General features: G+C 38.3%; 1 protein-coding gene across 40 annotated transcripts in view; it reads right to left on the reverse strand.

Moving 5' to 3' along the window:
* The window catches only part of LOC129397991 (protein eyes shut homolog), a 565,331-nt gene that overhangs the window by 359,352 nt on the left and 190,079 nt on the right, over positions 1-15,900 (reverse strand). For 39 of the 40 annotated variants that reach the window (XM_063605343.1, XM_063605344.1, XM_063605345.1 and 36 more), the window contains one exon: positions 8,320-8,434. The gene's annotated coding sequence lies outside the window, so the exon portion shown is untranslated. Of the gene's footprint in view, positions 1-8,284; positions 8,435-15,900 lie in introns of all 40 variants that reach the window. The other variant, XM_063605368.1, reaches the window with a different exon arrangement.

Below are 15,900 nucleotides of genomic sequence, written 5' to 3' on the forward strand. Positions count from 1 at the left end.
GACACCTAACATGAATGGAAAAAAAAAAAAAATCCTGTCTTGTTTTCCCTCTTTGGGGCAAGTGGGAGGTGAGTTTTACTTGAAAAATTTAGTCTGATCTCTGTTTCTCTACAACTTCATTATGACTGAACAAGCGCAAATACTGTCATCTCTACTCTGATTTACTATAACAGACTTATAATTGATTTTTCTCTTTCATGTTCATAATCTGCAAGTCTTCTTTCCATAGAGGGAGAATAAATTTTTTTAACATGCAAATAAGATTCTGTCAGCAGTTCTAATGTGCCTATGGATAATTCGAGTAGAGTATAAGTAAAATTTACTAGTAGGTGTTCCAGGAACTGTGAGGCCAAATTTTAGAAAGTCCATTATTATGGATGTTAGAGTTCCCAAGCATAAAAGAGAATAATGAATGGAAAGAAAGGTTATAATTCAGTTAGTGGCTAAAGTCATTGAATATTTACAATGTGGCAGACACTCTTTAGTTCTCACATCACTCTAATTCTCTTACAACTTCTCTTACTTTATATATGAGGAAATTTAATGACAGAAAGATTATGGTAAACAATATGTCTTAGGTAACACAATTGTTAACGTAATAGAAGTGGGATTCAAACTTGCCACAGAGTCTAACACTTAACTGCCAAAAACCAAAAAAAAATCCTGAAAGTTCTATGGACAGAACCAATAAAAAGTAGGCAAAATGAGCTCATGAGGAGTTTATGAAAGTGCCTGTTACAATGCTGAATGCAAAGCAACTGCATGCTTTGTACTTATATTCTTATCTGGATGCTTTATAGGTACCAGATTTTCTCTGCTCGTTCATCAGTAGACAGATGAATGTTCCTGATTTCCACTTGACAAGTTAATGCATTTTGGAAGTGTAAATACTTAAATAAAATTCAAAATCAATGTCTAATAAAATTTTTCTGAGCCTGGACTCCACCACTAGACAACGTATGCATGTAAGAAATCCGCACTTATACTCACTAACTCTATAAAGAAAAAAAAACACAAATTTTCTTCTTTTTCCTATAGTATAAAGAGCTCCCTTGGTGCGGGTGAGCATGTTATTATTCATGCTCTATCATATTCCAAATTTCATTTTATGCTACAGGTTAGCATATCAACTACTATCCTCATTTTCCATTGAAAGGTCAGTGTTGCTGTTTGTGTGGTTTTTGAGCAGAAGAAATATGCATTCTGAACAGTGTTATAAATGTATTAGTTATTCCTTAATAACTTATTATGCTACTTGGATGACTATAAGAATGTAATATATACCACTAGGTAAGTTATATTTTCTCAAGTAGAAACAAAGAATTGAAAAACTAGAAGATTATCTTATGATACCTAGTTTAACTTCCATGTTCCATAGGTGAAGAAATTGAGTCCCAAGTAAGTTAAATAATTTTCCCTGAATTTCAGAGGATACTAGTAAATAGGGATAAATCGAGGACCATAACTGAGGGCCCTTGAATCTGTGTTCCATGTAGCTTATGTAATTAATAAAATAAAAGCCTCAATGTTACACAGCAAATATGTCTATCTACAGAAATTTATTAAATAGTATTTTTAATAGTAAATGAGAAGTCAAAAAGGTTGGCTCATATAAAGATACTATATAAAGCATTTTTCTTGCTACCACAACGTAATCATTGCATTGTTAGGGTTGTGTTTTCTCTGAACTATCCATCATAAGATTTATTTTTTGACTTTTGTATATCTAATGCTTTCTCACTTAGATCTTCTAGTAATTCACATCTGAGTTCACTTTGCTCTCACCACTTTTCTAAGCAGGGTTAGGCTACAATGGTAACACTTTACCTTCTTGCAGTGTGCTATATTTCATTTTGTAATTATATGAAAAGACATTGTAAAAAAGAGGAAAGAAAAGCTCAATGTATTTTACAGAATGCATTTTGTGCCAAGTCTGAAGTACCACATACTTGTGAATACCAGAGAGTTTTCAAAGCATTTTCATTTTATTTCACATTATTTCATTTAATTCTCCCACTAATCTGTAGAGGTAGGCGAAGTAGGTTTTAATGTCTCTGTTTTATAGATGAGAAAACTTGGCATTAGAAGGATAAGTGACTTGCCCAAGTTCACACTGGTATTAAGTGGTGAAGCTGTCCATTATTCAGTGCTTCTCCCTCTACAGTTTACTGAGATAATCAGTGTTGCTTAATAGTAGCTGCCTAGAATACATCTACTATAATTATGAAATACCTACCCTCAAAGCCACAAACTGGCCCTTTTCCAATTTCTCACACTTTTATAGAGCAGAGGTCAGCAAACTAAAGCCCACAGATCAAATTGGAGTCCTTCCTACTTTTGTAAATAAAGTTTATTAAAACACAACCACAGTCATTCATTTACATATTGTCTATGGCTGTTTGCCCGCTGCAATGGCACAGGTAAGTAGTTGGGAGAAAGGTCACATGGTCCCAAAGTCTTCAGTGCTCTTTGGCCTTTGCCTTGAATGTGTGCTGACCCCTGCTAGAGAATATGAAAAGCCAAAGTATACTTCCAGACTCTTGCAGCTATTCTTTCAGAAACTACAGAAATCTCTAAGTAATCTTTCCAGGAAATGTTTTTAAAATAAGCAGACTTGACTGGCTTGGCTCTTCTTTTCTTTGTCCCTTTCCTATATTTGCTTCTTCCAACCTGTATTGTGAACAACACCTGGGATTGCAGTCGTTACTTTGTATACATGAAGAGACAAACATATGGACAAATGAGGACGGATAGAAAGAAAACAGAGTTAGGGTGCCTAATTACATTTCTGAGCAACTTCTTCAGCCCTGGACTTCGTGGATCTATAAAGGATTCTCTACATATTAAATACACTGTTAGTAGTGTTACTTGATTATAATTTTAAAAAATTATAATGGATGCATTCAAATGTCCTGTCATTTACTGAGTCATAACAATAGTGTTAGCTTCCATGTTAAGGCCACTAAATATTGAATCACTTTAGGATTCAGCATTTTACTCCTTTATCTACACCCACTCCCTTAGCGATCTTATATAACCTCATGAATATACAGTGTTTATGTGATGATTAATCTTAATTCTATCACAAGGCCAGTCATCTATTCAGCTAGCTACTTGTCAACTCTACATGGAAGTTTATCCGTATTTCAAACTTGACTTCTGCAAAACCTGATTCTCTTGAAGATTTCCCCATTCCAGTTAATAGCAATTTAATGTTTCAGTGCTTGTGCCAACAACTGTGGAGTCATCCTTGATTTCTCTCTGTCATCTACATTCCATATTTTTAGCAAATCTAGTCGTAACCCCATCAAAATATTTCCTGAGGCCCTGCAAGCTGAAGCTTAGTCCTTGTTATACAGGTGAGAAGAATATGTCAGATTGCCAGTGCCTTCCTCTTCTATAACTAAAAGTTCTTTGAGTCTAACATCTGGATAAATTGTGCCCAACATTAAACTTCATTTTTCTTCTGTCTCTATGAAATGCCTCTTATTAAAAATCAATTTGCCTTCATCACAGACAGAAGCCTAGACCACCTGAGATGCCATCTCCTCATATTGGAAACAGCTGTTTAACTGAACTGATCTAGTTTCAGGACTAGTCTGCAGTTCATTTAAGTGCTGTGCTAAAACTGTTGGTAAGGATATCAACATCTTTGACACATAAGCCTAGGAACACTAACTGGGAACCCCATGAGTAGATGCAGATAACTGCAAAGTGGTTTTATTTTTATTTCCCTTGTGCATAACCCACCTCAACCCCACAACTATGCCTCTTGTCAACAGGAAGAAGCTAGAGTGATCATCAGCCTTTTCCCATCTCTATAGCCAACACCTTAAGAGTAAGGTGCTATGGAGCCCAAAGCAGGGTTTAAAACTACCTTTGCAAATTATATCAGGGAGAAAATTATGACAGTAAAAGAGATCTGATTTAACCACCCCGCCCCATCTTGCCTTTCCCTTCAACATTCCTGAGCTTAGGCTAAGCTAACTTTGAGAGACATTTAGTTTATGACTTTTATCTTATTTTGTTATTTTTATAGAGATGAGGTCTCCCTATATTGCCCAGGCTTGTATCAAACTCCTGGATTCAAGCAATCCTCCCACCTTGGCCTCCCAAAGTACAAGGATTACAGGCACGAGCCACAGCACCCATTCAATATAAAATTTAGTTTTAAATGATAATAGGCCTCTCCCAAAACTCAACCACCTTTGTAAATCTAATGAAACATTATCAGGCTAGGGGGAAGAGCTAAGGTGTGGTCTGATCACAAGATATGCAACATCACTATAGTATATTGCCCTTTTGAGATATTTGTTCAGGTTTTTTGCCTGTCTGACACCTGGACCTGATTGCTCCTATGGCTCCACATGGAAGCAACTCAGCTTAAGAGGATAGCTGTGCCCTCCTACAATTTCATCTCTGCCTGAACCAATCAGCAGCAAGTACCCATTACCTGGCCACCCCATCCCTTCCCTCAAACTGTCTTTGAAAAACTGCTAACCTAAAAGCCTGAGATGAGATTGATTTGAGTAACAACCCCATCTTCTGTGTAGTGTGGCAGGCCTTGTGTCAATTAAACTTTTCTTTAGTGCAATGCCATGGTCTTTATTTATGCAGCGGGCAGGAAGAACTGATCAAGCAATTATCCTTCTACTCTTGTCTTATTTGGTCTATTCTCTATACCTCAGTCAGAATGACCCAGTAAAACTGAAAAGAAGACAAGGTCATTTCTCTGCTCAAAATTTTTCAATGATTTGCTGTCTTTCTTAAACAGAAGCCAAAATCTTTGACAACAACCTACAAAATGTTTTGCAGTCAGTCCCACTTCCTCCCCAACCCTACCTTGTTATTTCCATGACCTCAATTCATATTATAGCCTCTTTCATTCATTGTCCTCTGGCTACACTTTTTTGCTTGCTTGTCTTCCTGAACATGCCAAGCATTCTCCTGTCTGGAAGTCTACTCTGGTTATTCTTTGTTTGCATTGCTCTTCACCCAACTAGCTACATGGATATCTCATCTCTTGCAAATTTCTGCTCAAATTTGATTACCTCAGTGAGCTCTTCCTTGACTATTCTGTATAAAACAGCCAACAATTAACCACTTCCCTTAAGATGACAGCAAGAATGAGGAAAATAAAAATAAAAATAAATAAAAGCATAAAAGATTATCCACTTCTCTTTCCCATTAGTACTTCCTATATTCTCTAATCTTCCATTCTTTGTTTATTTCTATCATTAACGTTTTATTATGATATATAATTTATGTACTATAATATACACTACTCTTAAGTATTTGCTTTTTCTCCTTAACTCGTGTCTTCTATGACACTATATACTTTACTTTTATTTATTTAGTTATTTATTTTTTGAGGCAGGATCTCAATTCTGTCACCCAGGCTGCAGTGCAGTGGTGTCATCACAGCTCATCAATGCAGCCTCAACCTCCCAGCCTCAAGCAATCCTCCCACCTCAGCCTCCTGAATAGCTGGGACTACCAGTTTACACCACCACAGTTGGATATGTTGTTTTTTAAAAAAATTTTGTAGCAATGGCATCCCCCTATGTTGTGCAGGCTGGTCTTTAAGTCCTGGGCTCAAGCGATCCTCCACCTCTGCGTCTAAGATTAAAGGCTAAGCTTAAAGGCATGAGCCAACACACTTGGTCACATTTATTTATTATTTACTACATGTCTTCCTGAATTTAATTTAAAAACGATAAAGGCAGAAATTTTGTTTGTTTTATTTGTAGAGAGCCCACAGATTTTTTAGTAAGTTTCTGGTGAAGTATTTAATATGCATTTTCTCATTTAATCCTCACATTAATGAGTTATTTCCGCCACAGAAAAAAGGAAAAAACTCAAATTTATTATATTTAAAATAATTGGCATTAGTCACATTGCTAGTAACTAGTGATGGAAGTGACAACCAGTGTGGAGCAGCTGCTGCAAGGATGCTGGTTGCACAGCATGAGACATGGACAGGGTTGCATGCTCTGCAGAGCTGGTGGGAGCCAGGAGCAGGCGAGAGCCCAGACCCCTACTTAGTTGATGAGGCAGAAGCCCGTGCTCCCTGGCACAGCTGCAGCCACCCAGCTGTGGCTCTGGACTCCAGCATCACTGCACTCTTTGGGGGCCCAGGAAGCTCCTTGCCATCGCAGGCTTGAAAGTACCTGCTCCTGCTCCCTGGCCTCTCCCCACTTCTAGCACCCACTCTGGCATGGAGCAAAGTTGTGACCAAGCCTGGGCACTGTTGCAACTCTACCAAGTGTGCGGGCACTCGGGACAGCACTGACACACCAGCTCCCTGCTGCCTCAGCCTCCTCCAGACTTGGGCACCAACAAGCACAGGAGGGAGGCTGGCGGGCGGGGTGGGTGGTGAGAGCAGGTCAGCATGGGCCTGCAGCACCCCTCAACACAAACAGCCTGGGCACTGGGGACAGCATGTTGATGGTGGCAAGAGGCAGACAGGCCCTTGGGTGGAAAGAGGTGCATCCCAGGTGAAACCCCACCTTCAAGGCAGGGATGGCCTGAAGCCTGGGGGCCGGGTTGTCAGTTCCAGCTGGAGTCCACTACCCAGAGTGAGAACTTACGGTGCTTTTTTCGGGCCTGCCAATGACAGCCCATGGACAAATAAGCGCATATTTCCTCCCTTCTGAGCCCACTGAAACCCTGGACTCAGCCAGACTCGGACATATGTCGGGACTACCAGCTGTGGGAAGGAACTACCCACTTCAGGTCTCCTGGAGTGATAAGGATGACCTGTCTGCAGAAAGGAGCGATCCACTAGGGGTCTCCTCTGAGCTGTTCTGTAGCTCAATAAAGCTCCTCTCCACCTTGCTCACCCTCCAGTTGTCCGCATACCTTATTTTTTTAAGAGGCAGGACAAGAAGTCAAGACCAACTGAATGGTGGGAATGAAAGAGCTGTAACACAAACAGGGCTGAAACTCCCCCCGATCGCCATGCTGTGGACGATGAAAAGGAGAGAAGAGCTGAAGAGGCCCTTTGGGGACGCCAGACCTAGGGGCTCCCCGAGCCAGAGCCGTGACACCCTCTTTGGGGCTCTGTGGTTCCTGGCGTCTCAAAGCTTCTGGGTGCCACCGCAGTCCCCTCATCCAGACACAGGTGCCCACAGTGGAAGCTGCTTGTGGTATATCTGATCCAGCCACAGCCTTACACAGAGCCCGCACCTGTGCCGGTGCCTGGAGCTGCCCACCGCGCTGCAGCAGCCAGCATGCCTGGCTGTGCGCAGTGGGTGGACCCCACGCTCACTTTCTCACATATCCCTTGCCACTCCGTGCCTGGCTTACCCTTGGCCGGCGTGGGATCCTAGCCGGTGGTGCAAGCCAAGCACAGCCTGGCAGGCTGACGGGGCAGAACGAGCCAGTGGGCCCAAGCAAAACTCAGGCAAACGCGCCACTGGCCACAGAGGTTTCCAGCTGGAAAAGCAACACCCTAAGGAACTCAAGACAGCAGTGTTGCCAAGATTTTAATTTAGAAATTGTGAAGTCACACAATACCCTCTTAATTACCATGCTCTATATTCTCCTAGCTGCTCTGTAGAAAAAAGTTCAGACAAAACAAATAGTAACATGATTGAAATGGAGATTGGCAGGATACTAGAACAAGCAGATATCAAGCTACTTCAGAACAATATCCTATTAGTTGCCAAATCTAAGAGAAAAAGCAAATAAGCTCATAATAAAATACAGAGAACAAAAAAGCTGAGAATGTATGATTAAGATAATATCAATATGAGAAAATACTACATTTAAAACTAGTTGTCAGTAGAAGGAGTAGAGAAAGGAAGAGAATAGAACTCTATTAAGTCAAGTTTCAGGAAGAATTTTCCAGTCTGAAAAAATAAGAAAAGTTATTAGGGAAGTAATAAAGGGTCACTTCTAGAAGAATAAAAACCTGTATATGTTTATCCATTAACTCAAAAAAAAATTTTTCAACCCTTTCATCTTGAAAGAGAAAGAGATGCATTTAATAATGGATTATTTAAATGCATCTCTTTCTCTTTCCAAGGCCCAAATAATGTTATGACAAAGTAACACCAACAATGTGAAAACCCATAGAATTGTGACTACAAAAATTGAGATATTTCAGCACACTTTTAGCGGATCTAAAGTGAATTTAAGAGGTAGGAACCATTTAGTAGAGCCAAAAACGATAAAACCTGAAATTCTCCAGAGTAGGATGTTAATGAATGGTGAAAGATTCTGAATAAGGAAGCAAAAATTGCCATGGAAAGCAGGGAATGAGGCAAGATTATAAAAATACAGAACCTGTTTTTTCCTCATGACTCTTATCCTTACCTCAAGTACACAGGTTCCGTTGCTGTTTGAGATCAGTGTTTTATTTGCTAAATAAATATGGAGCAGAGGATCCAGACTTGACTCCCCAGGTGTAAGAGAAGAGTGAGGCACAAAGCTGGAAAAAAAGAAATAAGAAAAATTATTTTATCTTTCAGTTTCTTCTCATCATCCCTAAGCTCTCCCACATCTTATGGAGGGATATAATCCCCTCCTTTCAGATTAGCCAGTATCCTGCCTTTAGCTATAGTCCTGCATTTATTGTCTGTGTAATTACTGAGAGAAATAAGATGGTAATTAACTTTCAAAATGGGCAGTGTAGCTGTGACAAAGTCTTTGAAAGCAATTGACATGCAAAAATTCTACAAATAAAAGTAAGTATAAGCTCAAATAATACAATAGTACATTATTTATAGAATAATGCTTTTCCCATTCCATTGTATTTTAAACCTATGAACCCAAATGCCATACTGGAAAGAAATGTTAGGGAAATGTCAGCAGTAATTCAGTGGGTCCATGAAAGGGCTTCAACTTGGCAGGAAACCTCTAAAATTACATGCAGGATCATATTTGTATTTTCATAGTGATGATTTTCATGAGAGTATCTCTAAATGAATTTCAAAAATAATTCTTTCATTAAAAAGAGTTTTTTTTTCCTTTAGGAAACTTTTTAATACATAGGCTATCCGTGAAATATGTATATGTCTTCAGTTGCTGTTGAAAGCAAGATCAGCTACTCCTCTGTCTGAAAAGTATTTTACTTCATCTTCATTCTTGAAGGGTATTTTCAAGGCATATAGAATTCAAGGTTGGGAGTTTTGCTGTTATTGTTCTTTCTGTGTTGTTCTGGGTTTTTATTTGGCATGTTGAGAATATCATTTTACTGTTTTCTGACTTTTATTGCTGCTATTGACAAGTCACCTTTCAACTTAATATTTTCTCTTGGGCCATTTTTTAAGATTTTTTTATGGTGTATTTGATGAGGTACAGTTTCATTATAATGTTTCTAGTTGTGGATTTATTTTTATTTCTTTTTTCCTGAAATTACTTAGGATCCTTGACTCTATGGATTTCTGTCATTGACCATTTCTGAAAAATTATCAGCCACAATTTTTTTTTACCCTTGGCCGGTAAAATTTATTATCTGTGCCCTATTTCTTTTTTTCTCCTCTTAGGACTTCAGTTGAAATAATGTTACATTTTCTCACTCTGTCCTGTATATACTTTATTCTCTTCCTGTATTTTCCTTTTATTTCTTTGTCTCCCATGCTTGTGGTGTTTTTTACAGTGTAAACTTAGCTTAGCTAGAAATATGTTTTCCATATGTGCTTCCCTATATGCTTCCAGGTTATAGTGGGCCAAAATAGAAGTTTGTACATGATTTGGAAAGTGGAGAGGAAGAAACAGCCATAACCTCTGTTGGTTGTTTTGGTGTTAGGCTGTAAGAACCAGAAGCATCAATGCTCAGAGAAGCAAATTCAAAATTAACCATACTCTTCCCAACTCTGCATTTGTAATATTCACCTGCTAGCCCTATTGACCAAGAGTGACCTCAGGCCTACTCCATCTCAGATGCAAAGGCAATACCCTGACACAGATGTCTCCACTAGTTCTCCTTAATGGTCCCATTCTGCAAGTCAGCCATGCCTGGTTTCTGAGATCTCTGGCAAGTTCTAATTTGTCCACCCATACTGGTTCTTCAGAGAGGAGGAGAGCAAATTTTTCTCATCCTCTAACTCACCCATTCTGACCCTTACTTACCCAGTGTCTTGTGTAGTTGTCTAAAGTTTTAGTGCTATAATAAATGTCCTATTCTGTATTACTTACAGTGGTAGTGCTCACATGGTTGAACTTTGTCTGTACTGCGTACTGTTTTACTGCACTCTTTTTAAGAACACTAACTTCACATCCTTGTATATAATTAGCTATGAGGTCTATGCAATGAATTTTTAATTTATTAAATTTTGGAGATCTTTATGTTCTTTATATCCTTTTTTACATCTGTAGCATCACATTTTATTTCCCTGTTTCTGTTGATATCCTTAACTTTTGTTTTTGACTTCTTTAAGTTAAAAAGCTTAAGAGTTTCTTCTGCCTTGACCTCCTGGGCTCTAGTGGTCTTTCTGGCCTGAAATTAGTCATCTCACAGAGTAATCCACGAAAAGATTTAGAAACAACTGAGCTCAAACCAAAGCTTGGACCAGTTCCTAAGTAATAAATAAGTTCTCCTTGTTTAACATCACACTAGATTGTAAAGTCCTTATAAAAAATAGATTTGCTTATTTTATCCACAACTGAATATATAGGGCCTCGAGGAGTTCTGAGTATCTGAGAGGTACTCAATACATATTTGTTGAATAAAAGCATGGCCAAAAAAGGATAAATTATTTTGTGCTCTCCCTGATGATTTCAATAGGATGTACTTCTGGGTCTATTTATTTTGTTGTTTGTGTTTCGGTGGGTACATGCTTTTGGTGTGTTTTTACTTTATGTACCTGGCTATCTTTGATCGAGCTAAGCATTACACATAATTAATTGTATAATTAAGCATAATTAAGCACTGCATAATTATTTGTAGGAATAATTAGAGGACTGAGATGAAGGAAAGCCTTCATCCAGAGAGGATTTCTGTTTGTTTCAGTCAATGGGGGCATTACTTGTCCTCAGTCACATTCAACAATTTGAATATGTTAGATTACTGAAGCCTCCAGACTTTTAAAATTGGGCTACAATTCTTCAAGAAAGCCAATCATTTTATTTTTTTAATACACCTTTGTCCCAAAGGTGTATTTATTAGGTAGCAACTTATTGTGGGACACTTACCTGTTAGATTCTTCATTTTGTTCTATATTTTTTAACTATAGATATGTCAGTACAAATATTCACATTTATGTAACTAACAAATACTACTATTAGTTCTAGTTTTCCCTTTGATTTCAGTCTAATAACTATTTCTTTTCTTACAAGACCTGCAGTGATTTTAAGAAGATATTTTAAAATATATCTTATGCAGATTTTTAGAAGTTTTTAATAGAATTGTTTGTACAAACAATCCTCCCATTATGGGAAACACCTAGCCTCCAGAAAATAACTTTAAGAATAATTTAGAGAGCTTTGATTAAAAATGTAGATAGGAGGCAGGACTAGCTTGCAGTTCCTGCTTGGACAGACAGAGCAGTGTGTGAAGACTTACATCATAAAATTTTGCTCCAAGAACTACCACAGGAAAATACCAGGAAAGCTGAGAGAATTATCTGACCCTTTGAAGGAACTGGATTGCTACTGCAGGCTCCCTGAGATGCCAAAACATTGTGAGTGTACTTGCTTTCTCAGCAGGGACGCTGGTGGTCTGAGGCAAGTTCTCAGCCCTGGTCACCAGCTGCCTAAAAATAGACTCAGTGTTGTTGGGGGGACACAGTGGGAGTAAGACTGGCCTTTAGGACTGTGGGCTGTGTGGGAGCAGGGTGAGTCCTGTGACTGCTGACTTTCCCCCACTTCTTTGGTGACCTGTACGACTCAGCAGAGGCAACCTAATACACCTGGGAATAAAACTCCATTGGCCTGGGAACCACATTCCCATTCCACACAGCAGCTGCAGCAAGCCCCACCCAAGGAGAGCCTGAACTAAGACATGCCTATCCATGCTACCACCCGGTGGTCTTTCTCTAACCAGTGTAGTTGCGAAAGAAAAAGGACATAATCTCTTGGGAGCTCTATGGCCTTGTCCACTGGCTGAGAAACCTGAATACTTAACCAGACATTCCTAGGGCAAGTTTGCATCCTCCCTATAGTATCACAGCTGATGCACTCTTGAAAGCGCCACCTCCTGCCTGGAGGGCAACCAACACAAAACGAGCGCACTGAACAAAAACACAACCAAAGACCCTCACAGAGTCCACCTCACTCCCCTACTATCTCCACCAGAGCAGGTTACTGGTATCCACAGCTGAAAGACCTGAAGATGAATCACATCAGAGGACTCCCCAGTACCGGCCCAGAGCTCAGTACCTCTGCTTGGTGGCTAGATCCAAAAAAGCAAAAACAATCACTGAAGTTCACCTCTCAAGAAGCCCTATCCCTAGGGGGAGGGGGTACAAGAATGCCACATCAAGGGAGCACGCGGTGGGACAAAAAAATCTGAACAGCAGCTCTTGAGTCCCAGATCTTCCCTCTGACATAGTCTACCCAATGAGAAGAAAACATAAAAACAATTCTGGTAACATGACAAAACAAGGTTTTTTAACACCCTTAAAAGATCACACCAGCTCACTAGCAATGGATCCAAACCAAGATGAAATCTCTGAATTGCCAGAAAAAAAATTCAGAAGGTTGATTATTAAGCTAATCAATGAGGCATCAGAGTAAAGTGAAATCCAACTTGAAATCAAAAACATGATACAGGTTATTAAAGAAAAAACCTTCAGTGAAATAGATAGCATAAATAAAAACAATCACAACTTATAGAAAGAAGGATACACTTAGAGAAATCCAAAGTGTACTGGAAAGTCTCAGCAATAGAATAGAACAAGCAAAAGAAAGAACTTCAGAGCTTGAAGACAAGGCTTTCAAATTAACCCAATCCATCAAAGACAAAAAAGTAATAAATAAATGAACAAAGCCTACAAAAAGTTTGGGACAATGTTAAGCATTCAAACCTAAGAATAACTGGTGTTTCTGTGGAAGAAGAGAAATCAAAAAGTTTGGAAAACATACTTGAGGGAACAATCAAAGACAACATCCCCAGCCTTGCTAGAGATCTAGACATCCAAATACAAAACACTCAAAGAACACCTGGGAAATTCATCGCAAAAAGATCATTGCCTAGGCACATAGTCATTAGGTTATCTGAAGTCAAGACAAAGGAAAGAATCTTAACAGCAGTGAGGCAAAAGCATCAGGTAACCTATAAAGAAAAACCTATCAGATTAACAGCAGATTTCTCAGCAGAAACCCTGCAAGCCAGAAGGGATTGGGGGTCCTATTTTTAGCCTCCTTAAACAAAACAATTATCAGCCGAGAATTTTGTATCCACTGAAATAAGCTTTATAAATGAAGGAAAGATACAGTCTTTTCCAGACAAACAAAAGCTGTGAGAATTCGCCACTACCAAGCCAGCACTACGAGAACCGCTAAAAGGAGCTATAAGACTTCAAAATAAACCAAAATAGAACCTCCTTAAAGCATAAATCTCACAGGACTTATACAACAATAACATAATGAAACAAACAAGGTATTCAGACAACAAATAGCATGATGAATAGGATAATAATACCTCACATCTCAGTACTAATGTTGAAAATGAACTAATATAGGGACTTTAGCACTCCACTGACAGCACTAGACAGGTCATTAAGATACAAAGTCAACAAAGAAACAATGGACTTAGACTATACCCTACAGCAAATGGATTTAATAGATATTTACAGAACATTCTACCCAACAATTGCAGGATATACATTCTGTTCATCAGCATATGGAACATTCTACAAGATAAACCATATGATAGGCCACAAATAAGTCTCAGTAAATTTAAGAAAATCAAAATTATATAAAGTACTCTTTCAGACCACAGTGGAATAAAACTAGAAATCAACTCCAAAAGGAGCCTTCAAAACCATGCAAATACATGGAAATTAAATAAACTGTTCCTGATTGATCAGCAGTCAACAATAAAGTGAAGATGGATATTAAAAATGTTTTGAACTGAATAATAGTGACACAACCTATCTAACCCTCTGGGATACAGCAAAAGTGGTGCTAAGAGGAATGTTCATAGGATTAAATGCCTATATCAAAAAGTCTAAAAGGGCACAAATAGACAATCTAAGGTCACACCTCATGGAACCAGAGAAACAAGAACCATACAAACTCAAACACAGCAGAAGAAAATAAATAATGAATATAAGATCAGAACTAAATGAAACTGAAACAAAAAAACTACAAAAGATAATGAAACAAAAAGCTAGTTATTTGAAAAGAGAAATAAAATTGATAGGCCATTAGTGAGATTAACCAACAAAAGAAGAGAGAAGTTTGAAGTATGCTCAATTAGAGATGAAATGGGAGATATTACTATTGATACCACAGAAATACAAAAGATTATTCAAGTCTACTATGAACACCTTTATGCACATAAACTAGAAAACCTAGAGGAGATGGTTAAATTCCTGGAAATAAACAACTCTCCTAGAATATACCAGGAAGATAAAGAAACTCTGAACAAACCAATAAGAAGCAGCGAGATTGAAATGGTAATAAAAAAAATTCCCAGCTAAAAAAAGTGCAGAATCAGATGGATTCACAGCTGAATTCCTTCAGACATTCAAAGAAGAATTCAAACGAATTCTACTGATACTATTCCACAAAGTAAAGAAAGATGGAATCCTCCCTAAATCATTCTATAAAGCCGGTATCACCCTAATACCAAAACCAGAGAAGGACATCACAACTACAACAAGAACAACAAAACTGCAGACCAATATCCCTGTTGAGCACAAGGACAAAATACTAGCTAATGAAATGCAACATCATATTAAAAAGATAATCCACTATGATCAAGTGGGTTTATACCGGGGATGCAGGGATGGTTTAATATCTGCAAGTCAATAAATGTGATACCCAACATAAACAGAATTAAAAACGAAAGTCACATGATTATATCAATAGATGCAGACAAAGCATTTGATAAAATACAGCATCCTTTATGAATAAAACCTTCAGCAAAAGTGGAATAGAAGGGACATACCTTAAGGTAATAAAAACCATCTATGACATACCCACAGCCAACATTATACTGCATGGGAAGAAGCTGAATGCATTCCTTCTGAGAACCAGAACAAGACTAGGATGCCCACTTTCACCACTTCTATTCAACACAGTACTTGAAGTTCTAGCTAGAGCAATCAGAGCAGAAAGAGATAAAAGACATCCAATTTGGTAAAGAGGAAGTCAAACTGTCACTGTCTGCTGATATGATCGTATACCTAGAAAACCCTAAAGACTTATCTAAAAAGCTCCTAGAACTGATGAATGACTCAGCAAAGTTTCAGGATACAAAATTAATGTACACAAATCAGTAGCTTTGCTATACACCAGCAGCGACCAAGCTAAAAATCAAATTAAGAACTTAACCACTTTTACAATAACTGCATAAAAAATAAAATACTTCAAAAAATACCTAACCAAGAAGATGAAAGACCTCTGCAAGGAAAACTACAAAACACTACTGAAAGAAATCACAGATGATACAAACAAATGGAAACACATTCCATGCTCATCTCATGGGTAGAATTGAAATCATGAAAATGACCATACTGCCAAAAGCAACCTGCAAATTAAATGCAATTCTCATTAAAATACCACCATCATTCTTCACAGAAGTAGAAAAAAAATCTGAAAAATTTATACGGAACTAAAACAGAGGCCATATAGCCAAAGCAAGACTAAGCAAAAAGAATAAATCTGCAGGTATCACATTACGTGACTTCACACTATACTATAAAGCCATAGTCACCAAAACAGCATGGTACAGGTATAAAAATAGGCACATAGACCAATGGAACAGAATATATAACCCTGAAATAA

This window comes from Pan paniscus, chromosome 5, assembly GCF_029289425.2.
Source record: "Pan paniscus chromosome 5, NHGRI_mPanPan1-v2.0_pri, whole genome shotgun sequence".
NCBI classification, from domain to species: domain Eukaryota; kingdom Metazoa; phylum Chordata; class Mammalia; order Primates; family Hominidae; genus Pan; species Pan paniscus.